At 35.2% G+C, this 25,875-nt stretch overlaps 1 long non-coding RNA gene across 1 annotated transcript; it reads right to left on the minus strand.

The window, feature by feature from the left end:
• Positions 1-25,875, minus strand: LOC127455709 (uncharacterized). The gene is made up of 5 exons (XR_007899729.1): positions 25,853-25,875; positions 7,970-8,002; positions 7,801-7,836; positions 6,222-6,266; positions 1-64 (listed from the first exon to the last, which is right to left on the minus strand). It is a non-coding gene; the product is annotated as an uncharacterized LOC127455709 (long non-coding RNA).

Here is a 25,875-nt window from a genome sequence, read left to right on the forward strand (position 1 = left end):
CCTTTGTTCCTGGCAGGCCTGGTAGCCCAGGCTCACCTTGAGGGCCAAAAAAACCAGGTTCACCCTGCATAAAAACATTGAAGAAAAACACTGAGGCAAGACTTTCCAACTGAACATGCATCTCTGAGTAGAAGCAACACATGGAACTGTCAATCAATGTGATTCAAGCAAAGAATTCACATTCTAAATCAGCATGTACATCAAAAATACAGAGCAATCCACACAGTAGACATGACAGCCTTCCAAAACTTCACTTTGAAGTCCTATACATTATTAAGCCTACTTACACCGATAAGTAGGTCCTGATCATTTTACAAATTTTCCGCAGACAATTTCTGATGGATTATTTGTTCAAAAGCAGAAGCTTTAAAGTCTCATTGTTTTCCCCGCTGAAAAGACCAGCTATGTTGGTCATCAACGTATGTTGTGTTTTGTATGCTGGTGTCCAGTGTTGGGGAAGCTACTTCGAATCTGTAGTTTGACAAGCTACAAGCTACTCATAATTTTAAGTAGTTAAGCTACAGTCAAGCTACTCTTTAGAAAAAGTAGTTAGCTACACTACAAGTTACTATCAAAAAGTAGCTAGCTACATTGAAGCAACTTAATGAGGCAATATATTTTTTTATGTTACTATCAAACCAATAATATTAATAACAAAATGTACACTAATGACAGTTATTGATTAATGTATTAATTAAATACATTTAATGTGTTTCATTAAATATATTAAATGTATTTAATACATTTAATGAATAGTAACATTAATACAGTTAATAATGGCCAGAAAATAAAATCAGATGACATAAAAAAATAATTTTTATACTATACTTCACATTTTTCAGTCCTGCTGTGGCCATGTGTAGCCTACTTCCCTAAAGATCACATTTTTATGACAAACTCTCCTTGGGCTGGCATTTTTTGTTCATGTCACATAATATTTAATGTGGATAAAATGTGAATAAAGACTCAGGGCTTGTTTCTCCCCTCACCTGAGTTCATGCTCATTGTATTTTCTTACTTTTTTGCCATTGACATGCAAGTGCCAGCTTTACAGGTCACATACAGAGGTTACTCTACAACTATTTGTTCGCTTTGTTCAGGTCCAAAAAAAAGTGGACGGATGGTCATCCTAGATCAGGGGTCGGAACCTATGGGTCGCGAGCCAGACGAAAGAAAAGCTGCCGATACGCGTCTGATTTTATATGTGTGTGCGGTGAGCTCTGCTATTCACGAGTGCAATGAAAGTGCTTCTCCTAAACACGCACATGCATAGAGTTCTGGGCCTCATTTGCCAACAACTACTGATCTTAGTTGTTAAGAGCATTTTCTACAAGCGATTTAATGAACGTTCGTTATTTTTATGTGCACCCAGGGTGTGAAACTAGCACCGGCAAATGCGACGAGGCTCAATCCAGTTTGCATGCTCCTTGTCCAAATATATTTCATGCGCGAGAATTTTGCTCATCTACCCGCAACAGGGGAGTGACCTGTAAGACATCTCGGAGTGACACATGACAAGAAATGCTGTTAGTCAAAAAGACGCGCTTGAAGAAACACACTTTATTATATTTTTAAGAACAGACAAAAGAAAAGAAGTCATTGCTCGTGTCTGATTCTGTTTGTTCAGAGGCGTGCAACGGGACCCTGTCTCGTGGAACAAGCGCATGTCAAGAGTTATCACTCCTTTTGCTCTGTTTCATTCGACTGAAAACTGTTTGGAAGAATAATGTAATCTATGAGAATGCTGCAAATGATCTCCGATCATCTTGTAAGGTACTGTGAGTTTCGCTTTATTTCGGAGCAGTTCGCTCTTACACATTGTGAACGCAACTCTGCAGATTCAGTAATATATACAGGTGTCTTTGTATTAAAGAAACAAAGATGAAAGTGATTCAGTAATAAAGTAATACAAGACATTTATAATTGTCTTTAGTTCTTAATTTGCACCTGTTGCCGCATACTGATACTTGCGTGATGGCAAATGTGGTCGCTGGATTTGGGGAGGTGGTTATATATAATATTTTTTTAATCACTTAATTATTTTAATAGCTTTTTTCGTTTCGTTTAAAGTGCAATTTGAATTTAGAAATGTCTTTTAAGTTTTTCGTGTTTCAATAAATTAATGTCATTTTTAAAGCAAAATCAATTAAGCAAAAAATATTCACCGACCTTGGGGGTTGACCATATAATCGGATATCGCGATATTTTAAATGCGATTATTATTAAAACATTTTTACATGTCACTCAGCCCAAAAGCGAAGTTACATTTTTCATGAACAATTGTAAAATGAAGTAATTTTATGGAGACCCGCACAAACGCGTGTACTCAGTTCCATATTGCAACATGTTACCTATTAATTTTTGCATATTTGTTTGTTTTTGAGTAGTCTATGAACAATATAAAAATGTTATTTGATTGAAAAACTTTGTTTTTGAAAATAGTAAATTATTCGTTTGTGGTATGGCTCTTTCGAAAAAATGCATCAACCAAAAATAAAAAAAATGGCTCCTTTGAAAAATTGTTGCATAATAATACATAGCCTAACATAAATGATTTCTTTTGCCAATCATTTTATTTATTTTACATGAAAATAATAGTTAATTAAATGCTAAGCAATTGAGAAATCAAATAGTTCTACATGATAGTAATTATTATAATAATATATACTGTATATTTATAAATAATAAAATAATAATTCACTCGCTGCTCCCAATAACGCACTGATGATGAGAAGTGAAATAAACATATTTAGAACAGAAACAAAATCCCTCAAAAGGCAATAATAACTTTTTGAATTATTTTATTTAAAATAGTAAAGGTAAATATGCTGCTGTGTGATCTATTAAGAACAAAGTGTCTGAAACATTTTGTTACATAGAAGAATAAAATGGTGTTCTTTTATAATTTTCAGATTTACCTGCCCCTGTATGTCTTGTAAATGTAAACAAACTGTGGTTGCTCACTTTACATAACCATCAGACAATCTCTTCTTATCCAAGTGAGCTGTAATAAGCTCTCAGTAGATGATGGTAGTTCACTATTTTTGTTTGTGATCTGCCATTACAAAAGAAGAAGAGAGGCTGCCTGATTCTGATCAGCAGACAGAAATATGCTGCCAGATCGTCGGACGTTTTGCCAGTAAAAATTTGGCTTCTATGCAGTAAGGAAGGCTATTAGTTATAATCTGACCAACATGAAGTAGCGTTTCGTCAGGCTACACCGTTACTTGCTGGAAAAAGTAGTTCGCTACTGGAAAAGCTACTCTGTTTTAAAAGCAGCTGAGCTACTGTCAAGCTACTGAAAAATGTAGTTAAGTTAGTAGCGTTGCTACATGTAGTTAGCTACTCTCCAACACTGCTGGTGTCACCATAAGGCTCCTTAACTAGCTTAACAAACAACCTTGGTCAACCAGCTTTACCAGCAAAGTTTTGCTCGAGAACAACATGGCTATTGCTGGTCCACCACCAGCTAGACCAGAACCTAACCAACACAAACCAACCTAGAACAGCATGGAAATTCAAGCTGATCAAAGCTGGTCTTTGCTGCAATGTCTTTGCTGCAATGCTAATCAAATCATAAAAGATCTGTTTTCTGTACTGGTCAAGTATTTTCTGTTCAGCTAATATGCTCTAATCTCTCTTATTAGGACTGAATGAGTATTGTGAGCACATGTGAGGGTCAAAATCTCAGAATCCTTTAAAAGTACTTGAGAGCATCACATTAGTACAATGTTAGCATCCAAAGCATTCAGCCTCTAAGTAAAACCAGGGTTATAGAAAGGGAGGGATTTTAACAAGGCCAACAGGTTGCAAGCAAACAAAAGAATACAGGCAAACATACCAAAACAGCAATAAGTATTAGCTCATGCCTGTTTGAACATTCTTTGCATTGCAAACTATGCAACTTTTGGACAGAGGACAGAAGGATTACTGCTCCAAAGATTTACCACTCATTTTCTTTTATATTAGAAAAATGTATTTTGCCCGTTTAGAACACATGTACATTTGCAATCAACCATTTCATTTTTCAGTTTTCATAGGAAAAAAGTTCCAAACACAAAACCAAGTGGTCGAATAACCTTTGATTACTCTGGAAAAGTATGATCTGTATGGCTGCTTAATCATAATCCAAGTCCAGTGACACCATCAATTTTTATACAAAGAATTCAGTTGAAGTATGAAAATATCATGTATAACCATCAATAACAGTCAAACACCTCATTTCTAAAGTAAAGTAAAGCCATACTCTGAAGTGTTATAATGAGCTGATTTATGGGCCAAGTAATAGTCTTACAACATCATTAAAAAACTATTAAATGGTCCACTATTGAACATGAATACATTATGCATTAATGAATCAATCTTGATTGAATAGCCCTATACAGCACAGTCCATCCAAAATCAGTATCTAATTGAAGCCATGTCAAACGAGGGATGCACTGATACCACTTTTTCTTCCCCAATTCGATTCCAAAACGATACCATCACTTTATCTATACCTCACTGTGTGGAACTAATTGGGGAACTCTTTTATTTTAAAAGAAGGACAAACCTCTAACTACACATTATTTATAAAGAAAAACTTTATTGTTAACCATGCTACAGGATAATGCAGCAACAAAATTAACAGCAATTCCAGTGAAAGTCTTCAGTAGAAAAGAAGCCAGTTCTATTTGCACTTTTTTTCAACTTGTATCTTGATTTAAAAGGATTCAGGGCCCAGTTGCAAGAAACCCCTTAAGCTAAGAAAACCCTTAGTTAGGGCCCAAGCACTGAAAGTGTGAGGCAGAAGGAAGTGTGTCACTTTTAACAGACTTTTAAATATCCCTATTATGTTAACCTGAATTGCTTCAAAATTTTTAAGAATAATGTCAAGACAGTGCAGATTTAAAATTCTGAAGGGATTTGTGATATCTTAAATAGTGTTGCCATGGCTTAACGTATTAAATGTCATTATTCCTTTTTATGTATATTCACGCTTTTGAGGAACTTGGCATGCTTGAATTTTCATTATATTTTGCACACACATCAGAGCTGTCAGCCATTAGGCCTGGGAAAAAGTTAACACATGGGCGTGGCTGGGGAGCTCTGTAGCACCACCTTTTGACAAAAGTTGTGTGGGTCAGTTTCTTCTACGATCACCAGACTTGCTACATGTATTGTTCTCATCAAGCCGGACAACTTTCAAAATTACAGTCATTTGCTCCGCCCAACAGAAAGTCGGCCATTTTGGATTGAATGTGCATTTTCTTTTTAAATTGTAGGCCCTGAACTTTTGAATACTCCTCCTAGGGGCATCATGTGACTGTCACCAAATTTAGGCAATATTATGCCAAGACATTGAAGATGCTAAATTGCGAACGGAGTTTTGATATATCGAACAGTTTTGCCATGGTGATGCAATTAATTAAGGGTAAAAATGTGAAATAGGAATTTCCTTATATCTTCTGTGTCCATTGTATGATTTTGATGAAAATTCAGCTGTATGTTTGGTAATGGGGGCTGATCACATTTATATGGCTATTATGGGTCACGGCCATAGCACCACCAACTGACAACAGGAAGTGTGACACTTTGTGTGACTTTGAAAAAGTCCTCTTATATTTACCCTCTCAAATGCATGCGGCCACCATGCTTTGTTTTCCTAGAGCCACCAGGTGGTGATGGCGGCGTAGTGCTTGGATCCGTCATCGCTGCTTGCAGCTATATGTATAATTGTAAGTGTATGGTCACTAAGGGGTTTCTTGCAACTGGGCGCAGACCTCTTTTTTGTTCAGAGAGCTAAAAACAGCAGCGCATCATAATAGCCACTGCAACGCACTGCGCATGCAGACTATATATTTTCTTATTAAATGCAGCCTTTTGCAATTCACAAAGCTATTGTTTGTCTTAAAGAGACTTTAAATAAAATGCACGAGTCATATGGACTACTTTAATGGTCCTTATTTGTTCTTTTATGTCATTTTTGGAGCTTGACAGTAACGGCCATGACTAACACACAGTATCAGATTTGGATGGGGCTCGTCAGACCGATACCTGATCTGGTTAAAAACATCGGTATTGGAGCCAAAACCATTCAAAGTATTGGATCGGTGCATCCCTATGTTAAACTGGTTAATGCAAAATATACATGGACAGAATACAGTTGCATGTCAGCAACTGTTGACACATGTTTTTGGCTGGATAATGGGTATGGGTGGGACTTGGGATTGAACATTTACCTTAATCCCGGGAAGTCCAGGCAGCCCTGGAAGTCCTGGCTCTCCCTACATAGGAAAAGTGCAACAAATTACAGCCAAACCAAGCCACCACCACTGGCCATGAGCCTGGAAACCCAGCTCAACCACAATAGGTTTCCCCTTAGCCCACTATATCAAAAGATTGGCCCTGTTTCACCAAGTAAAGTGAAAATCGTCAAGATTCTGTCAAGCAAAGAAGTACTGGCCATCTAATGGTGTTGAAGTTGGATGGTTTCCAACAAACTTGTATTATGTTCTTGTTGCATTGTAATAAAAATGGTATTGCCATGTTTGATAGGCTATTTTTCAGCATTCAAGTTTAAGCATAGTAAAATTGGTAGCTGGATTACAACTGTAGCTCTCTCATGCTATAAGTGAGTATGGATCCCTTTAGAACTTAATGGGACAGTTCCCACAATAAAGAACAGTTTGTCATAATTTACTCAGGCAGCATGACAGCCTGTCATCCTTCTTTTTGGTTGTATGGAAAAAGATGGAATAAAAGTGAATGGTGACTGAGAGTAACATCTTTCCTTTTGTGTTCCCTGTTATAAAGAAAGTCATATGGGTTTGAAACAACATGAGGGTGAAAATAATTACAGAATTTTCATTTTTGGTTGTACTACTGTATGACTTTAAGATGTATGATTATTGTACTGTGGGCTCAGTAAATCTTGAGAAAAGTGGAAGAAAAGCCAAAACCTCAGAAGCACTAACATACCATGTCACAGATAAAATTTGATTGTTAGTGAGTCATTCATGCTCTGTTAAAATCAATACACATGTGGAATGTGAGTAGGAACATTGCTCAAAATGACTGCATTAAATAGATCCCGGAGAGCAGTTTGAGCATTTTCACAACACTTCTGATGAACAATTCTGTAAGAGTAGAACTAGCTGTTCTCTTGGGTTTCGCACTGAATTCTGAGCAGATTAATTATTCAGTGAAGCCTAACAGTATTTTAATGGGAAACCTGCAGTTATGGAGCACAATGTAAAAATGGATAAAGCAAAAAGTTAAAGTAGGCAAAGCTATAATGCCATGGTGTAAAATTATCCCTTTGTATCAGGTGGAGATAAAGTTTTTTTTTTTTTTTTTTTATTTTTTTTTTGCGTGGTCAGGAAAGGAGTAAATTAATGGATTCTGAGGCACAAACTGAATGGAAACTTGACAACATCAAGCCAAAATTTTATTATTCATAGGTTGTCTTGTGAAAAGATAAGAAGTTTTTATCGAATGAAAACGGGCAGGAAATTAAGTAGACTGCTCACAAAAGCATTTAATTTTTTGGGGGTGGAGCTCCACTGTGGCAGATATGTGCCCTATTTTTACATGCTTATTAGAGTTGCAAGCAAATATTTTCAAGCTTTATTTAGTCACACATACATGAACGTTAGTACAATATCAATGACTTTTTGCTTTAAGATTAATCAGTAATGACTATATGTTTTGTTAAAATAAGTTGTTCTGTTTAGATAAACAGATGTAATTTGGGCTCATGTGCAGTAAATATATATTTGTATATCTTTCCAAACTGTTCCAAACCATATTGAGCTTTACCTTTTGTCCACCACGTCCTGGCTGGCCTGGCTCACCCTATGATAAGAAGAATTTTTATAATTATGATGAACACAACCAGATGATGAAAAAACAAACAAAAAAAACAAAACAATGAAAATTCACTAAAAACATGTCCATGAAGAAAAATTATTCTGAGATCATGTCTTACCTTGATGCCAGCGGCAGAGGACCCTGAATCACCCTGTGAGAGATAACAAAACAACAGTCACAGTAAAAATATTTTTCTGTTCTATGTATTTGTTAAAACTACTGTGCTATCAGGAAATATCCATTTCTGAAGGATGAGCCCATTCTGAGTGTAATGTTGACAGTGTAGTACCTCAAATATTCAACTATGGGGTGTTTTTGGAAATAGTCTAAGCACAATGCCGCGGAGCATGCCAAAGCCTCTGGTTAAACTGGCAAACATAGAAGCTTTGCGAGATAGATCCACCAGATTTTGTGAGTGCAAAACAAAGCAGATTAACTTGAGTGAAAGAAATTATTAGAGCTGAGCATCAATTGGCTTAAGCTTCACCCTCTGTTTACCAAAAGGAAAGTAACAGAAAAGGTGGAAAAACTCAAAGATTTATGAACTAGAGTTGGTTGGATATAATCCACAATAGTTGTGTATGTCTTGTAATTCACTTCAGTTTGTCACTACATTGTGCTAATTTGACAGTTTTATTATGATCTAACTTTACATTTTCCACATTCACTTGCAATAAGGAGATTAAATCAAAGTAAGTCAACATAAAAACTAATTGCAACCCATTTTATTTACATAATCTCACATAAAAGGAAAGGAAAAGTTCACCTACAAATGAAAGTTCTCTCATCATTTTCTCACCCTCATGCCATCCAAGAAGTGTGACATTCTTTCTTCTGCTGAACACTGACTCTGATTTTTAGAATACCATTTCAGTTCTGTGGCTCCTCACAATGCAAGTGAATGGTGACCAGACCTTTCAATCTCCAAAAATCACATAAAGGCAGCACAGAAGTAACCCATAAGCCTCCAGTGGTTTAATCTGTCTTCTGAAGCGATGTAATCAATTTGGGTGGGAAACAAATCAAGTTTTCAATCTTTTTTACTATAAATCTCAACTTTCATTTTCAGAATGTGAAAGTGAAAGTGGAGATTTATGGTAAAAAAAAAGGACTTAAATATTGAACTGCTTCTCACCCACACCTACTATATCGCTTCAGAAGACCACTGGAGTCATATGGATTACTTTTATGCTGTATTTATGTGATTTTTGAAGCTTGAAAGGTGTGGTCACCATTCACTTGCTTTGAAAGAACCTACAGAGGTGAATTATTCTTCTAAACATCTTCGTTTGTGTTCTGCAGAAAAAAGAAAGTCATACACATCTGGAATGGCATGAGGGTGAGGGTTTTTGGGTAAACTCGCTTTAAACAGGTTGAATTCAATGAGAGAGTTAATTCAATGAGAAACACTGTAGGGTGGGACTTAGTTTTATCCATAGAGAATTGACTGGATCAAGAAAAGTAGTCATTATTACATTCTAGAATGGAGTCGTGTGGTGGGAGAGGAGGGGCTGAAACTTAAGAGGGATCGATGATTGGTCAACCAAAAAGGAAAGTCCTTTCAGAGGCAGAGCAAATGGTTATATTTTGATTAAAGATATAAATGACTGCAAATTACTTTTTAACTGTTATGACCCTATAATCATTAACCCATTGTATATTATACAACAGCCTTAAAAGAAACTTGTAAAAAAAAAAAAAAATATGAATATCAGTGCATCAGATAACAAAATACCAAACCAATTAACATGTAGTATTTGAAAGAAATATAGCACATTTCACAAACAGAAGTTTGTTTGGTTTCAACTTATAAATAGATGCAGAGATATTCTGTTTGGGTGAAATGTCCACAGAGGGTGCAGTTTTTAAAGCGAGATGTTTTTTAGCTATACAGGATGTTATACAGTAAAAAAGGAATGCATATTTTATAAACAATAAAGTATAGTAAAAATTTTATGTTAGAGGGGAAAACGCAACCTCCGGATAGCCCTGATCACTGATTATGCGAACGTGATTACTTCCTGGTTTTTATTGCAGGATTGAAACCGGGTCTCCTAAGCTGCTGAATCAACGTGCTTCCAGTCACACCACAAGGGAAGATAAACATACCTGAGCTGATGCAAAAATGTCAGTAAAACTTTATATTAAGTTTACATGAATAATCATGAATTAATACCTGAATTAATACTTACTTCAGCATGAATTAATGATGAGTTAAGGGATGGACTAATCAAGAACTACTGTAATGAAGCGCTAACCTTAACTACAACTGGAGTCATATGGATTTATGCATGAATAACGGCCACCTTAATTACATGTTAGTACATGTTTGATAGTAAATGTATTAATTAACATTTAAGGAAAAGACTAAATCATACAGGCTTTATAAGAAAGAACGTGAAGTACTTTAACCTTAAATTAAACAATTTAATATTGTCATAATTGAAGTATTTTATACATTTTGCAGTCTGCAGTTTCACAACAAACATCATTTGGTGACGCAGGATTATTCCGCCATCATGGACGTAACAATTTTTGAATAACACACTAATAATTACCACCAATAATTTAATCTCAACCCGTTTTGCATGATTCTCCATCCCTTTTCCTTCATACTCACCATACCACTCTAACTCATCACCCAGACCATAGAAATAGTAAAGAGTGTCCTTGTGTTGCTGGATCAATATTTTATTTTATTTTATAAATATTTCTCATTATTTCTTATGGCTACTTTGGGAGCTTCATCAAAATCAAAATTTTCATCATCATTATCATTGTTAATAATAATTATTTTTTTTGTTAATTTTTTTTTAATGAAATGACTGAAGTCAGAGTGTGCATAATATTAATTTTTTTGACGATGTTATCTGAAGTATTTAAATTAATTTAGTTATTTGAACATATTAAATGCTAACATTAGCCTATTAGCATTTCTGATTTGACATCAAGAGAGATAGGGAAAGACGAAACGAATCATATTATCATCTAAAAGTATCTTATATATCTTTACAGGTATGTTTGGTGGGGGGGGGGGGGGTGGTTGTATATGTTTCAAAAGAGATATCATGCAATTAACCTTACATAGATTTCATATTTGTTTTAAAAGAACATCTTGATGGATGATGGACACTTGTCTTTCAGTACTGTTTTGTCACAGCAAAGGTGTTTTTTCCCTTTGAATTTTGTATTTTTAAATGTCATATATGCAGGTGGTTTTGTATTTTCAAATCAGCATATCTTAAAAGAATCTTTGTATTTGGTTACTTTACTGGTGCAAAAGGATAAGGATCACCTTCTTAGTGCATGTGTATTAAATTATTTGTTAATGCAGCATCATGTCATGACTACTTGGAGGGGCACATTATTAACTCAATGTTAACTACTCATAAACTATCATCAACTGATGATATGTTAATGCATCAATTTGCCATGACTATACTTGAAGGGGCACATCATTATAAACATACTATAAACTACACGTTGTACAATTTGTATTCATCCCTTTTAAATCACATGTCGTTTAGCGTCATTTGGTGGTTTGTCCAAAAGAGCAGTGATGCGGACACAGCCTGCACTGGATGACGAGTTAATTAGATGGTAGGACCTACAGTGGTAGAGTGAATATGAAGGGAAAGTTATGGAGAATCACACAAAATGGGTTGAGATAAAATTACTGGTGGCAATTATTAATGTGTTTTTCTACGTCTGATAAGGAAGATTCATGTAAATAATGTGGCATAATCCTGCATCATCTAATGATGTTTGTGGCAAAACTGCAGATAGCAAAAGTAGAGTTTTAAAAAAAAAAAAAAATGACAACATTAAAATATGTACATTTAATTCAAGGTTAAAGTACTTAATATTATTTCTTATAGCGCCTGTTTGATTTAGTTTACGCCCAAATGTTAATTAATGCATTAACTATCAAACATGAACTAGCATGTAATTAAGGTGGCCGTTATTCATGCATGAATCATGTGACTCCAGTCGTAGTTAAAAGAATATTCCAGGTTCAACACAAGTTAAGCACAGTTGACAACATTAGTGGCATAATGCTGATTACTACAAAAATTAATTTAGACTTGTACCTTCTTTTCTCTGAAAATTGTCAAACACAAGGTTATAGTAAGGCACTTAAAATGGAACAGGGAATTTATTTTAAAAGGGTTTAAAGGGTATAAATGTAAAACTTGTAATTTTATAAAAGCGCTTCCATAAATTCTTCTGTTAAAACTTGTGTATTATTTGAGCAGTAAAATTGTTTAAAATGTAATTTTTGCTGGATTACAAGGTTGCGGCATTACGTCGGCATGGCAACAAAGTTGTAAAATTGGATTTAACTTTTCACAAGGTTAGTAAGTGATTTTATCACACTTAAATCATGTTAATATGCATATTGTTTACGTCTTGTGGCTTTACTTTTGAAACAGTGAGTATTTTATTGTTTACTGATTGGCCCCATTCACTTCCATTATATTTGCCTCACTGTAACCCAGATTTTTGCTTCTTTTAAAGAAAAGGAGGGAATTCTAAATTATTTTTTTAGTAATCAACATTATGCCAGAGATGGTGTCAGTTGAGTCTAACTTCTGAATATTCCTTTAAGGTTAGCCCTTCATTAGTTCTTGATTAGTCCATTCCTTAACTCATCATTAATTCATGCTAAAGTAAGTATTAATTCAGGAATTAATTCATGATTATTCATGTACCCTTATTATAAAGTGTTACTAAAATGTCTGATGAGAGATGGGGCATGTCAGTAAGTCTGCATAATGTGGCTGATAGGGTACTGGAACTCTCAGAAACAACATGCTGACTTCCTGTGTGTCTTTGTGATGGAATGGAAGATTGGGGCCCTTTTCACATGGCAGCCATCAGAAAACAGCCACTAATGACCATTGCTTTTGCTACATTTATGTCTTTAAGCCCCTTTAATGCCTTTGTTCTACTATTTAGCACCAAAGAATGAAACAAATTGGTTTTTTTCTGCAACAACAGAAATAAAATGCAAGCCAAATTCCATAAATTTTTAGAGTAGCTGAACGTCTTGGGGACGTGATGTGCAGCGAGGACCAGAGGGCAGAGGATCATTAGAGCTTGTGGGAAATGATGGCTGGGCCCTCTGCCTGCTGCTGAATCTGCGGTTCCACTTCACATGCGTCTTGTACTCTGAGGTTGCTGAGGAATGCATGCCCTGGCTTTTATGGGCGTCATTATGATGCGCAGCACACAAGGCGCGCTTAATTGCTGCATTTTTCTGTTGGCCATAAACTACATTTACAGTTACAGCAGGATATCAGTAAACCGCCTCTCCTCTACCCCAATCATCACCTTCATGCACTGTCTTTTGCCTTTTACATGGATGTTCTTTGTTCATGAATGCTGGATGAATAAACTATTCCAAGAAAAGGCATAAAATTGTTCCCCCTCATTTGTCACTGTACTTCTGTAAGTTTTAGTTATGTGTGGTTCAAAATGACAATATTAAACTGTCGGGCTCGAAGACAAGTTTTGTTCAAATTTATAGAGCAATATAAAGTTGAGAACACAATACATCAAAGTGCATTCTGTTGTGCACCTGTCGAGTATTTGCAAAGATTTGGATTGGTAACAATTCATCACATGTGGTTTTGACTGAGTTGTGTCTCAGGGCCTTATGTAAATCCATTATAGAAGCCATCAGTTTGCGAGCGTGAAATGCCATGCAGACTAATGACTTGAAAATGTATTACAGTCACTACCACATCTGTCTTGTCAGCAAAAACATAGATTTTTATTTTTTTTTTACTGTTTTTTTTTTTGCAGTGCAAACTGTTCTCTCGCATGTCAACATACTGTAACACAAACACAGAAGGTTTTGATCATGTTATTAATGCTCATAATAAACTAAAAGTATTAAAAGTGAATATAAAAAAAGGTGAACAAGCAACAGCACATTGGCTACTGCCAGATAACATAATCTGCTGTAACGGAGTGTGATTATTTTGTAGCTTACATGATAAACCATTAACAAGGAGTCCCTGATAGACTTCTTGACGTACAAAGCCTAGAGACTGTGTGAACATCATAAACTGAAAAATGACTCTGCGGAGTGTTACATGGATGAGATAATATGGCGTGAAGTATTCAACACTGGTGGTGATAATTACCACATGATACATCAAAAGGTTATGCACTAGTGATGTTGTCAGCATGACAAACAGCATTTGATTATGAAGGAAAGTGCTGATATGGTTTATTGACCAATTAAATGGCATTGTATTCCTGGCAAATAAAACAACTGGTACATTGGAGTGTCTTAGTCACCAGACCACATTTAACTTAAGGGAATGAAGTGACTAAGTTTGGCCATAAAAGCTCGCCTTTAGCTCTATAATGAGTGCAAGCCTAAATCAACAATATGACTGAAAAAAAAAAAAAAAACTGCTTAAGGTGGTTTGCTGGTTTTAATTGGTTTAAGCTGGTTTTAGCAGGTCTCCCAGCCTGGCCAAGCTGGTGTTTTTCTGGTCAGCTAGCTGGTTTTCCAGTCTGACCAGATAACAAGTGCCCAATACCCTTCTAAAACCACAAAAACACACCAGTAAACTACTTTAGTCTGGTTCAAGTTATTTCAGCAGGGTAGTCACCATACCACATTTAACTGAGTGGCTAATTTTGCTATAAAATCTCACCTACAGTAGGTCTATGATGAGTGCAAACCACGACCATGTCATGACTAAACTAAGAAAAAAACAAAACATTGTAGACCAGCCTAAGGTGGTTTGTTGGTCTTAGCTGGTTTAGCTGGTATCCAAGCCTGGCCTAACTGGTCTTCAGCTAATTTTAGCTAGTCTACCAGCCTAACCAAGCAGGTGTTTAGCTGGTGAGCTAGCTGGTTTTCCCAGCTCTTATGACTTTCTTTTGCAGAACAAAAATAAAGATTTTTAGAAGAATATCTTAGCTCTGTAGGTCTACACAATGCAAGTGAATGGCGACCAAATTTTTGAAGTTCCAAAAAGTAATCCATAAGACTCCAGTGGTTAAATACATGTTTCTGAAGTAATCCATTTGGTTTTGGGTGGGAACAGACAAAAACTCCTTTTTCACTATAAATCTTGACATCAGCAGTCTCCTTGGCGATCATGATTCCAAGCTCGACTACACTTACTAGTGCCATCTAGCACTCTACGCATGTGTCAAGCATTAGGAAGTGTAATCGAGCTTGAAATCATGATTGTGCCTAGAGACAGCAAGATTTATAGTGAATAAGGATTTATTTTATAGTTTATCCTGATCCAAAACCGATTGGATCACTTTAGAAGATATGGGTATCCACTGGATTTATATGGATTACTTTTATTCTGCCTTTATGTGTTTTTTGGAGCTTCAAAGTTTTGGTCACTATTCAGTTATATTGTATGGGCCTACTGAGCTGAGGTATTCTTCTCAAAATCTTTGTTTGTGGTCTGCAGAAGAAAGAAAGTCATACACATCTGGGATGGCACGAGGGTGAGTAAATGATGAGAGAATTTTCATTTTTGGTGAACTATTCCTTTAAGCAGCAGTGGTGCCTCTCCGGTTCCTTCGTTTTAAAAGAGTGCAACTATCTAACGAGTCTTCTGTACAGAACAAGAGAAGTAGTTCTTGGCAGCTTAGAAACTAGCATGGCACTGCCAGCTGATGATATGCTGCCAGACTTCTTTGGTAGGCTGCAACCTCAAGATTGCGGGGAACTGCCGAGAGACCATGCCACTGGCTAAACCTCCAAAACCCCCAAAACTTTTTGCTATCCAGTTATGGAGTTATTTGTGTTATGTTCTGACCTAAAGAGGATTTTTTCCACCTCTGACATCTGAGTGTTTTTTGTGGGAAATGCGCTACATGGCAAGTCACAGCTAATTTCACACCCAGTTAAATATTTATACACATAACACCAAAAAGTCATTGTTTTAAGTACCAAAGCCATGCATCCCCACTGGGACGAAACCCCTGATATGTCTGTATGCCATCCAGAGACAGGCACACAAATCTTGAATAAGCAAAATGTTTGGCACTCGAACTTAAACCAACATGTGAAAAAAGGAGAAAAATTAACATGTAATGAGCATGGCAATGTGAACATATTTGTAAATGTTATAAAGATACAGATTTTCCTTGACTGGAAATCTGTACACACAGGCCAAAATCATTGCTGGCATGGAATTCTATTGCCGATTTCACTCCTTGTAAATAAGACAGACTTTATGATATTTTGGCCTTACTGCTTGCTCTATGGCTGTTAAAGGGTTAGATCACCCATAAATGAAATTTCTGCCATCATTTACTGCCCTAAAGTCATTCCAAACTCATATGACTTTCTTTCTTCCAAGGAACACAAAAGGAGGTAGAATGATAGGGATGCACAGCCTCGGTGACCATTCACTTTCATTTTCTGGGGAAAAAATGAGGCTGTTGGGCACTATAAATCTCCATTTGTGTTTCATGAGAGAAAGTGATACGAGTTTGAAACAACAAGAGGGTGAGTAAATGATGAATGCATAATATAATTTATATAGGTAACATTAAAGGGATAGTTTACCCAAAAATGAAAATTCTCTCATCATTTACTCATCCTTATGCCATCTCAGATGTGTAGAAATATCTTTCTTCTGCAGAACACATATGAAGACTTTTAGAAGAATATTTCAACTCTGTAGGTCCTCATAAACAAGTGAATGAGTACAAAAATTTTGAAGCTCCAAAAAGCTAATAAAGGAAGCATAAAAAAAACCCCATAAGACTCCAGTTGTTAAATCTACATCTTCAAAAGCAATATTTTAGGTGTGGATGAGAAAGAGATCAATGTTTTTTTTTTTTTTTTTTACTATAAATTCTCCTCCCTGCCCACTAGGTGCCGATATGCACGATGAATGCAAATCACCAAAAACAAAGGAAGAAGAATGTGAAAGTGAAAGTGGAGATTGATAGTAAAAAAAAGGACTTAAATATTGATCTGTTTCTCACCCACACTTATCATACTGCTTCCAAAGACATGGATTTAACCACAGGAGATTTATGAATTATTTTTATGCTGCCTTTATGTGCTTTTGGAGCTTCAAAGTTTTGGTAACCATTCACTTGCATTGTATGGACTAACAGAGAAATTATTTTAAAAATCTTTATTTGTGTTCAGCAGAAGACAGAAAGTCATACACATCTCCAGTGATATGAGAGTGAGTAAATGATGAGAGAATTTTCATTTTGGGTGAAGTATTCCTTTAAGCAATCTCACATTTAGGAAAGATCTTTTCACTCAGTCATCCATCCTCACTCACACAACAGAGGGCCACTGCCAAAGCACTTGGCCATATTTTCACAAGGTCTGGATCTTTGCCTGCCTCTGCCATCATTATTTTTCTCTCTGCGTTATCCTGTATAGATCTTAGTTCAGCAGTCTGCATTACTATGTTTTTCCCTTGGTCTGTGAGTCCAGGCCCTGGCATCCCCAGAAAGCATGTGCCAGAAGGTCTGTATCCTCTCTGAGCCACTCACAATGAACTATTGACAAAATCTTTGTGGAAAAGCTCTAGACACTGATTCCAGATCATGACTGAGAGTGTTTTAATTGTGCAGACATGGTTGAGACATTACACATCAGTGCTCTTAGTCAGTGGTGAATCACACATGGGTTGCCTAGTCTAATCAATGGCAAGCTGTCCAAGCACATATGGACAAGACTATTAAGCACTGAAAAAGGTGGGCAACAGGAAACTGCAATTATGTTAACAAAGACTAATTGTGCTATTATTTGCAGTAACTGTCTAAATGTTATAGTATGTTTAAAATACATCACTGGCCAAACTAGATTTATACCCATTTAGAGGGGCACTACAAATGTACCTGGGTAAGTTGCCCACTATTGCTCCTGAAAAGCCTTTATTATGCTGTAGTTCATGTGTACATGGTCCTAAACTATGCCTTCCAAATATTTTATGATCACTGAAGGTTGAAGGCTTTGCATACTTTTCCCTTTTATACAAAGACCAGAGTAGGCACTTTGTCAAATGTCTGTTGAGAAAAGCTTTAAGGCTTTAAATTCCTTTGATGCTAAACTTCCTGAAACATATTTTACTCCCTTGTACAAGTTTATTACGGCTACATAGAAAATCAATGGCCTCCCCGAAAAGCAAATTTTTATCATGCACCCATTTTCTTTATTTGGCAAGATTCAATGTATGGAAGCCTTGCATGTGTTTTCTACTCTCTGGCAATGTAAAATATCCATTATGTAAATATTTTAGCAAACATGACAGGTACGGTATGTCATATTGACAGATATGTAAAGTTACATGTCTTTTTAAAGTGAGAAAAGTATTAACTGAAATTTTTATTTAAAACCTCCATATACATTTTGGACTGTAAATGTTAATCTTAAAAAAAAAAATAAAAAAAAAAAAATTGTAATACAAAAATAAAATAAAATAAATAAATGTTACAACAGCTTGCCTCTAGGGCAGTACCCTTAAAGGTACACCCAGACAGATAAGGTACAGAGCACTGTTAAGGTACTGTTGTGAAAGATCCTGTTGATGCTTTCCATTTTTCATCTAAAGTGGCCTATTAAGGTACCAACTGTGTTTTTTAAGCACTTGTTCATGAACCTGAAGCTTTTGTGTCTTTTGAATCTTTAACCACAACCCTTTGTGTGTTTTCACAATTTCAAAACTAATTTCTTACACTAAGGACAAGCATTAGAACACCTTCTTCAATGTATTCAATTTAGAACTTTCAAAATTAATGCTTTTACATATGCGATTAAAAAGTTTAACGCGTAAATATTTGTTTAATCGCGATTAACACATTTACCATTAATACAGCATAAACCAGCATAAACACTGACTGGAAGGGCGGAACCAATGCGATGTGTCTACCTGGAGTCATTACACTGACATGCACAACCACACACAGTAGTGATTCAGTGTCTAGTGGTGCTTCTCATTCAGAAGGCTGCAGCCTCGTAAGGCTGGATATCTCGGCTGCCACATCAAGCACCATCGAAGGCCGTCTCAATTGTGAGAACACTTCGAAGGCAGCCTTGTTTCGCAACCTTCGTTTACCACATTTTGGAGGATGCATCTGGTGTAGCTTTCGCAGAGGTGGGTAGTAACGTGCTACATGTACTCTGTTACATTTACTTGAGTAACATTTGGAAAAAAATGTACTTATAGAGTAGGTTTGAAAGTGGGTACTTTTTACTCTCACTCAAGTAAATTTCTAATGACATTTTTTAACTTTTATTTCTTTACAATGGGCTGCGTTCCTGTCGTTACATTACTGGGTTTAATTTTAGTTAATGTGTAATTTATTGAGAGATTATTTAATGGGACATTTACGAGCACGGGAGTTCCCACAGCTGCGCATGCTGCTGACACAGACTGTCACTCAAGTCATCAATGCTGCAACATCAAACTCTTCAAAGTGAAACACTTTCTTCGCTCCGCACACTGAAAAAAGAATAGTTTCGTCATGCAATGCCTTCATTTAACACAAAGACAAGCTGATATTTCAAGATTCAAATCTCAGCTTCAATTTAAAGCAGCACGCTGAGGTAAGTTTTAGCTCTAATGCTAACACGGGCTTTTCTGTGTAATGTGATGGTCATTTTCAGGGTGATAATGTAACTGGGCTCTTAAGACATCAGTTTTTAAGTGTACACTTTTAAATCAGTGCAGCAATATATCAGTGCACTTTGTCCCGTGTCCCGCATGTCATGAGCAGTATTTATGCATTTACTGGAAACTATTGCAGCTACTTCGGGCAGATTAACTGTATAAATCCATGTAAACATCCAAGATAAGTGTAAATGCCTTTTGCTCTGCCGTTCACGTGATTGACAACTGGAGTGCGAACAGACAGTATTTCTGTGCGTGCACAGCAAGGGGCGTGAGGCACACGCGTGTGAGATGTGCGGGCGTGAGGCAATTGTATGGCGAAGAGAGTGGCTGTGTCCGAAATCGTTCACTCATTCACTATTTCCTATATAGTGAATGGCAGTTAGTGCGCTATATCTCAGCAGTGAGTGAACGAAATGAGTAGGTGAATTCGGATGCTGACAGGTACACCGAGTTTCAGAGCTCTGGGGCTGTCGCATAAACAATGTCACATATGCACTTTTAAAATACTTGGGCCTTACTTGTTATTCTTATTAAATAATATATTAATACAATAAATCTCCATTCTATTTGTCATTTTTAATATATACTGTATGTTAATATAAAGAGTAAACACATTTTATCAAATAAAGAGTACATTTTAAAATGTATCTGTATGTTTTGCCTCTCTATATGTTATTATGTTATTTTAATCAAGAAATGATTTGTCAAAAAGTAATTGAATACATTCAGCATGAAATAAAACTTTGTAGGAGTGAAGGAAGCAGTAAACTCCCAGCTGGCATGTCTTCCACGTGGTGGACTGTGGGCAATTAACCGTTGTCGAGTGTACATCAAATGTACAATCAAAATTAGAGTGCACTGTGGGTAAGAATGAGTGAACAAAAGTAGGGAACGAGTGACTCACTCAGAATTCAGACACTCGGCGGACACTCGAAATAGTGCACTATATAGTGTATAGAGGATGGTTTCAGACACAGTAAGTGTTCCATGACCGGGGTTGGTGCCATACTCACTAGGCTGCGTACTCTGCATTTAGAGAGTGGCGGTACTGCTGTACAGAACTAATGATCTAAATTCTTTTGACACTGAAAACTGTAACTACACTGAAATAAGAATCCACGCAGGACTTTAAAAGCTATGAAATAGCGAAAGTAGGCATTAATAATGCATGATCTTGCTTTGGTTTATATTTCAGCATTATATATAATGTCCTTGTGGGACATTTTCACGTTTTCACCGTAATAATTACTAGAAATGTTTCCAAACCTCTCTTCTTATTGACAAATCCATCCAGATCTGACAAGAGCCCTTAAAGGGATAGTTCACCCAAAAATTTAAATTCTCATTATTTATTCACCCTCATGCCACCCCAGATGTGTATGACTATCTTTCATCTGCTGAACTTAAATGAAGATTTTTAGAAGAATTTCTCAGCTCTGTAGGTCCATACAATGCAAGTGAATGGGTGGCAACATTTTAAAGCTAAACAAAATCACAGAAGTCAGCATAAAATTAATCCATTAGACTCCAGTGGTTAAATCAGTATCTTCAGAAGCAATGTGATATGAGAATGTGTGGATGAGAAACGGAGAAACATATTACTTTCACATTCTTCTTCTTGTGTTTTTGGTGATTCTTCTCTGCATATCGCCCCTGCTGGGCAGGGAGAAGAATGTCTAGCAAAAAATGACAAATATTGATCTGTTACTCACCAACACCTATCATATCACTTCTGAAGATATGGCTTTAACTACTGGAGTCTTATAGATTACTTTTATGCTGCCTTTATGTGCTTTTTGGAGCATCAAAAATTTCAGCCTACAGAGCTAAAATATTCTTCTAAAAATCTTAATTTGTCTTCTGCAGAAGAAAGGAAGACATACATATCTGGGATGGCATGAGGGTGAGTAATTGATGAGAAAATTTTCAGTTTTGGGTTAACTATCCCTTTAAAGTGCTAGCTCAGCAATAATTTAATATTCTGCTATCATTTCCCTACCCTCAAGTTGTTCCAAACCTGTGTGACCCTTTGTATTATGTGGAACACAAAATATGTTAGACAGAATGTAAGGGACTGGCAGTCTTGGTCACCATTCACTTTTAAAATATGGAGAAAAAAAAATATTCACTGAAAGTAAATAGTGACTCAGGCAAACATTCTGTCTAATATCTCCTTATTGTGTTGCATGGAAGAAATGAAGTCATACGGGTTTGGAACAACATGATTATTCCATTAATAATAATAATAATTCTGTAATATATGTTAAATGTGTATTATGTAATGGAATATAGGGGAGTTAATGTCCAATATGTCATTTGTGAAAGTAATGAGTTACTACTTGAGTACTCTTTTAATTGGATATTTTCTTACACTTAGTCAAGTAATTATTTATGTTAGTACTTGTACTTCTACTTGAGCAATTATTTTTTTAAAGTAATTATACTTTTACTTGAGTACAGTTTTTGGCTACTCTACCCACCTCTGATCCTTCGTGGCCTTCAATCACCCACAATCCTTTGCACATGCCCCAAATTATTTTTAAAAAGGGCGGAAAACAAGTCGTGTGACCACGCAGGCAGAAACCTTTATGACGGAGCTTACTTTTTTCTCTCTCTTCTTTTAATTTGCTTTTGCAGCAATGACAATATGTAGAGAAAAAAAAAAAATCCAAGTAGTTTAAACAATACAACAAATTAGATGATCCAAAGCACAAAAATAAATAAATAAATAAAATGAATAAAAGGGCAATTACATGAATTTGAAAAACTTTAAAAGTTTTATCGTTTTACAAGTCTAGGGTTCCGTTCTTTCATATTTGAAAGGGTTTAAATGTAAATTCTAAGATCAGTGTTGCAAAATGTATTATATAAAAGGCTTTTTTTTTGAGTGACTATAGCTTTGTGAATAAAATATTTTGCTAAAACAATTAAGGGATTAAGGACATATTTCTCATTTTCTGAAGTACAGTATATGGGTGTTCTAAACAAAGTAAAATATCACATGGTTCTAAGCTCATGGTTCGCCATGCACACTTACTAGACTGTCTCATTCTAGCGTTGAATGCTGAGGAGGAGTCTAGCCTACAGCCTCCGAAGGACCTTACTTGGCTGCAGCCTTCTGTTTGAGAAGCACCCAGTGATAAAATGATGGAGAAAGGAGCTCACACCGCTATTCGTTGTACAAAACAAGCCTAGATGGAACTTGTGACAGAAATCAAGTACTTTTTAGCCTATGTCAGGTGCATTTGGATTACCACAGGAGCAGGCGAAGTCTTAACGATCACCAAAATGCAGAAAGCGCTTTTCATGTGGAGTTCAAAGTGGTGCTTAACGTAGATGCTGACACCCTGTAGTGAATCATGAATGCGGCTTCACAATTGCTGTAACAAACCGGATAACCACAGTCTGCTGGCTGATAAATATTGTGAAGGATGAGAGTTTAAGAGATTTAATACCCATTGCAATGAATATTCAACCTATGTGAGAACTAGTTCTTTCAATTAGTCAACCCCCTCCTTTGGGAAACATTTAATGTTACTTGAATTGGTGCTATTTTAGTGCATTTGGAAACACTTTATAATAACTACACAATATAAAGTATTTGTAAAGCATTAGTTTATAGTCAATTGATAATTTATAAACTATTGTTCCTACATTAATAAGCTACATACAAATAGTTTGTTATTTGTTTATATTCACTGTAGCAAATTATTTATTATTGTTTAATAAGATCATTTATAGGGCAGTTTGATAATGTTTTTTTAACATGAACAAGGCATGAATTCATAGTAAATAAAGAAATTCTATATGTAATTAAATGGATTTACATTTAAACAGAATTAATGTATTTGTTACTGTTTTAGTAACATTAAAGCAATTATTACTTAATATATAGGTCATAATAAAGCATTGACTAATTGATAACTAAGCATTTGTGACCTAATCTAAAGTGAGAACTGTATATTCCTAATTAAACATTTATTAATGATCCATTACTCTGAAAACTTGGCCCTGAAATAACCATCTCCACAGCATCTCAATCACAAAGGCTCAAAACAGACACTAAAGCTTGACAAAAAAAGAAACACCAGACACAACACAAAAAGTACAGGAATAATAGTGATAGAGGAAAATCCACAGTTTATTAAAAGAGATCCTCTAATTGCTCAAATGCCACTTTAGCATGTTCCATCCTAATAAGCTTTATGAGCAGATTTGTTATCATTATTGCCAATTAAAATGACTGTTTATTTCAGTTTCACCAGTGGACCAACAGAAAATAACAGAAATAGGAAAGAGCATACAACATTATATTTTTGACCTTAAATGATACTTAGCCAATTCAGTGCCTATTAAACTTTATTAGTGAAAATGTCTTTACTATGCTGCTGAAGTGTACAAGCGACGTTGTCATGCCGTACGTTACGTTTCTCAGAAAAGAAAATGTAAATGTTTAAGTTTGCAAGACATAAAAAATAGGACCAAATAAAAAAATGTTTTTCCCTAATTCTGTTTTGTTTTCCCAAATTCTGTTTACCATTTTATTTTTTCTGAATTCCATGTTTAAAAGATTAATAATTTGTTTAATCAAAAAAATATGACTAGTCAAGTGAATTCATAGAGTTCATCAAATGAAACTATTTTATCATATAAAGTGCTTCAATAACATCACAGCTGAATCTAAAACATTTTCTTTTGTAAAATAACGTGAGCACAACAGAGAATCACTGTATAAATTAAAAACTTAAAGTGCATTCATTACAACAGCACACTTGCTTGTGAAATTTGCTCAAATATAATTATTCCTGATATCATTAATAATAATATTTATAATAATACTAATAATGATTATTATTATTATTATTATTATTATTATTAAAAATGAATATAAAATTTTTACTGTGCAATAGTAATATCAATTTTGTCATAATTTCTTCAATTTCACGTGTTCTTTTAAACCTAACTTTTATTTTGATGGATCACTGTGTCAGTTTCTGTGTCTGTTTGACGGAAACTTCACACTTCTGGATAAGCAGTTTGCTTCACGGTTGGTTGATTGTTACACCGTAGAAGGCTGCAATTTAATGAAATAAATAGTCTGGAATGTGCTGCACGCTTCTCATTAAATGAACGTTTCAATTTCTGTAATCTAATACACAGATTACAGAAGTCATAATGTGATGTCTTTAGCTGGTCAACGCCTTCAGACATCACACTGAAGCGTGCAACACAAAAGAACTGGATATTTCTTAAATGAAATCGCAGGCTGCTAGGACACATGTACAACACATTTACAAGATCAACGGAAGATTTAGTGACAATGCAGTACTGGCCTGAAAGGGCAAAACTGTCACACTGGCCCCAGGCCAGCTGGCCATACTTACTGTTGAACCATGTGAATAAATGTTTAATTAGGCATATATAGTTCTCACCTTAGATTAGTAAGTGTTCCTAAAATATTAATATATGCATTAAGCAGAAATGCATATCAAATTCATTACATATTTAATATCTTTATTAACTATGAATTTATGCTTTCTTAATGTTCTCATAAACAATTCTTTACCAGTGGTTTGCATCAACTAAAATACATCAGTTAGGTATTATTAACAAGTTGTTTACTAAGGATAAAAAAAATAAAAATAATAAGAAAATAATAATAATAAAAAAAAACATTATCAAACTGCCAATTTATGAGCTTATTAAACAATAATAAATAATTTGCTAAAGTGGATAGAAACAAATAACATACTATTTAAATGTAGCTTATTAATGTATTAATAATGTAGGAACAATCAATTTATAAATGATCAATTAACTATAAACTAACGCTTTACAAATACTTTATACAGGGTAGTTATTATAAAGTGTTACCATGCATTTCTATCTTTATACTGTGGAAGGCTTTGCTTGGAAAATGTTAATAAAACATTATATTGTTACATATGGTTTTGTTTTCTTTACTAAGAAGAAAATAAATGTGTTTCAATAAGAAAAGAAGTATATTTATAGTCAAATTTCAGTACTTTCAAAATCTGTGATTAATCGCAATTAACTATGGAAAATTATGCAATTAATTGTGATTAAAGAATCTCATCGACTGACAGCACTAATTAAAATACATTAAGACTAAAAGTACATTCTAATTACACTATTTAGCAAAAAATAAAAATAATATATATATATATATATATATATATAACTGAATTAATTTAATAATAAAATTCAGATTTCAGTCTTGGGAGTTTACAGTTTAGTAATGCTATCCTAGGTATAGCAATGTCACAGTATAACAGTCCATCCCTGCAAACAGTTAATCATGTTATAACCATTCTGTTGTATGTAGGACTTAATTATGGACTTACCTTCTCTCCAGGGTCACCTTTCG

The sequence above is a fragment of the Myxocyprinus asiaticus genome, chromosome 2 (assembly GCF_019703515.2).
Source record: "Myxocyprinus asiaticus isolate MX2 ecotype Aquarium Trade chromosome 2, UBuf_Myxa_2, whole genome shotgun sequence".
In the NCBI taxonomy this organism is placed as follows: Eukaryota; Metazoa; Chordata; class Actinopteri; order Cypriniformes; family Catostomidae; genus Myxocyprinus; species Myxocyprinus asiaticus.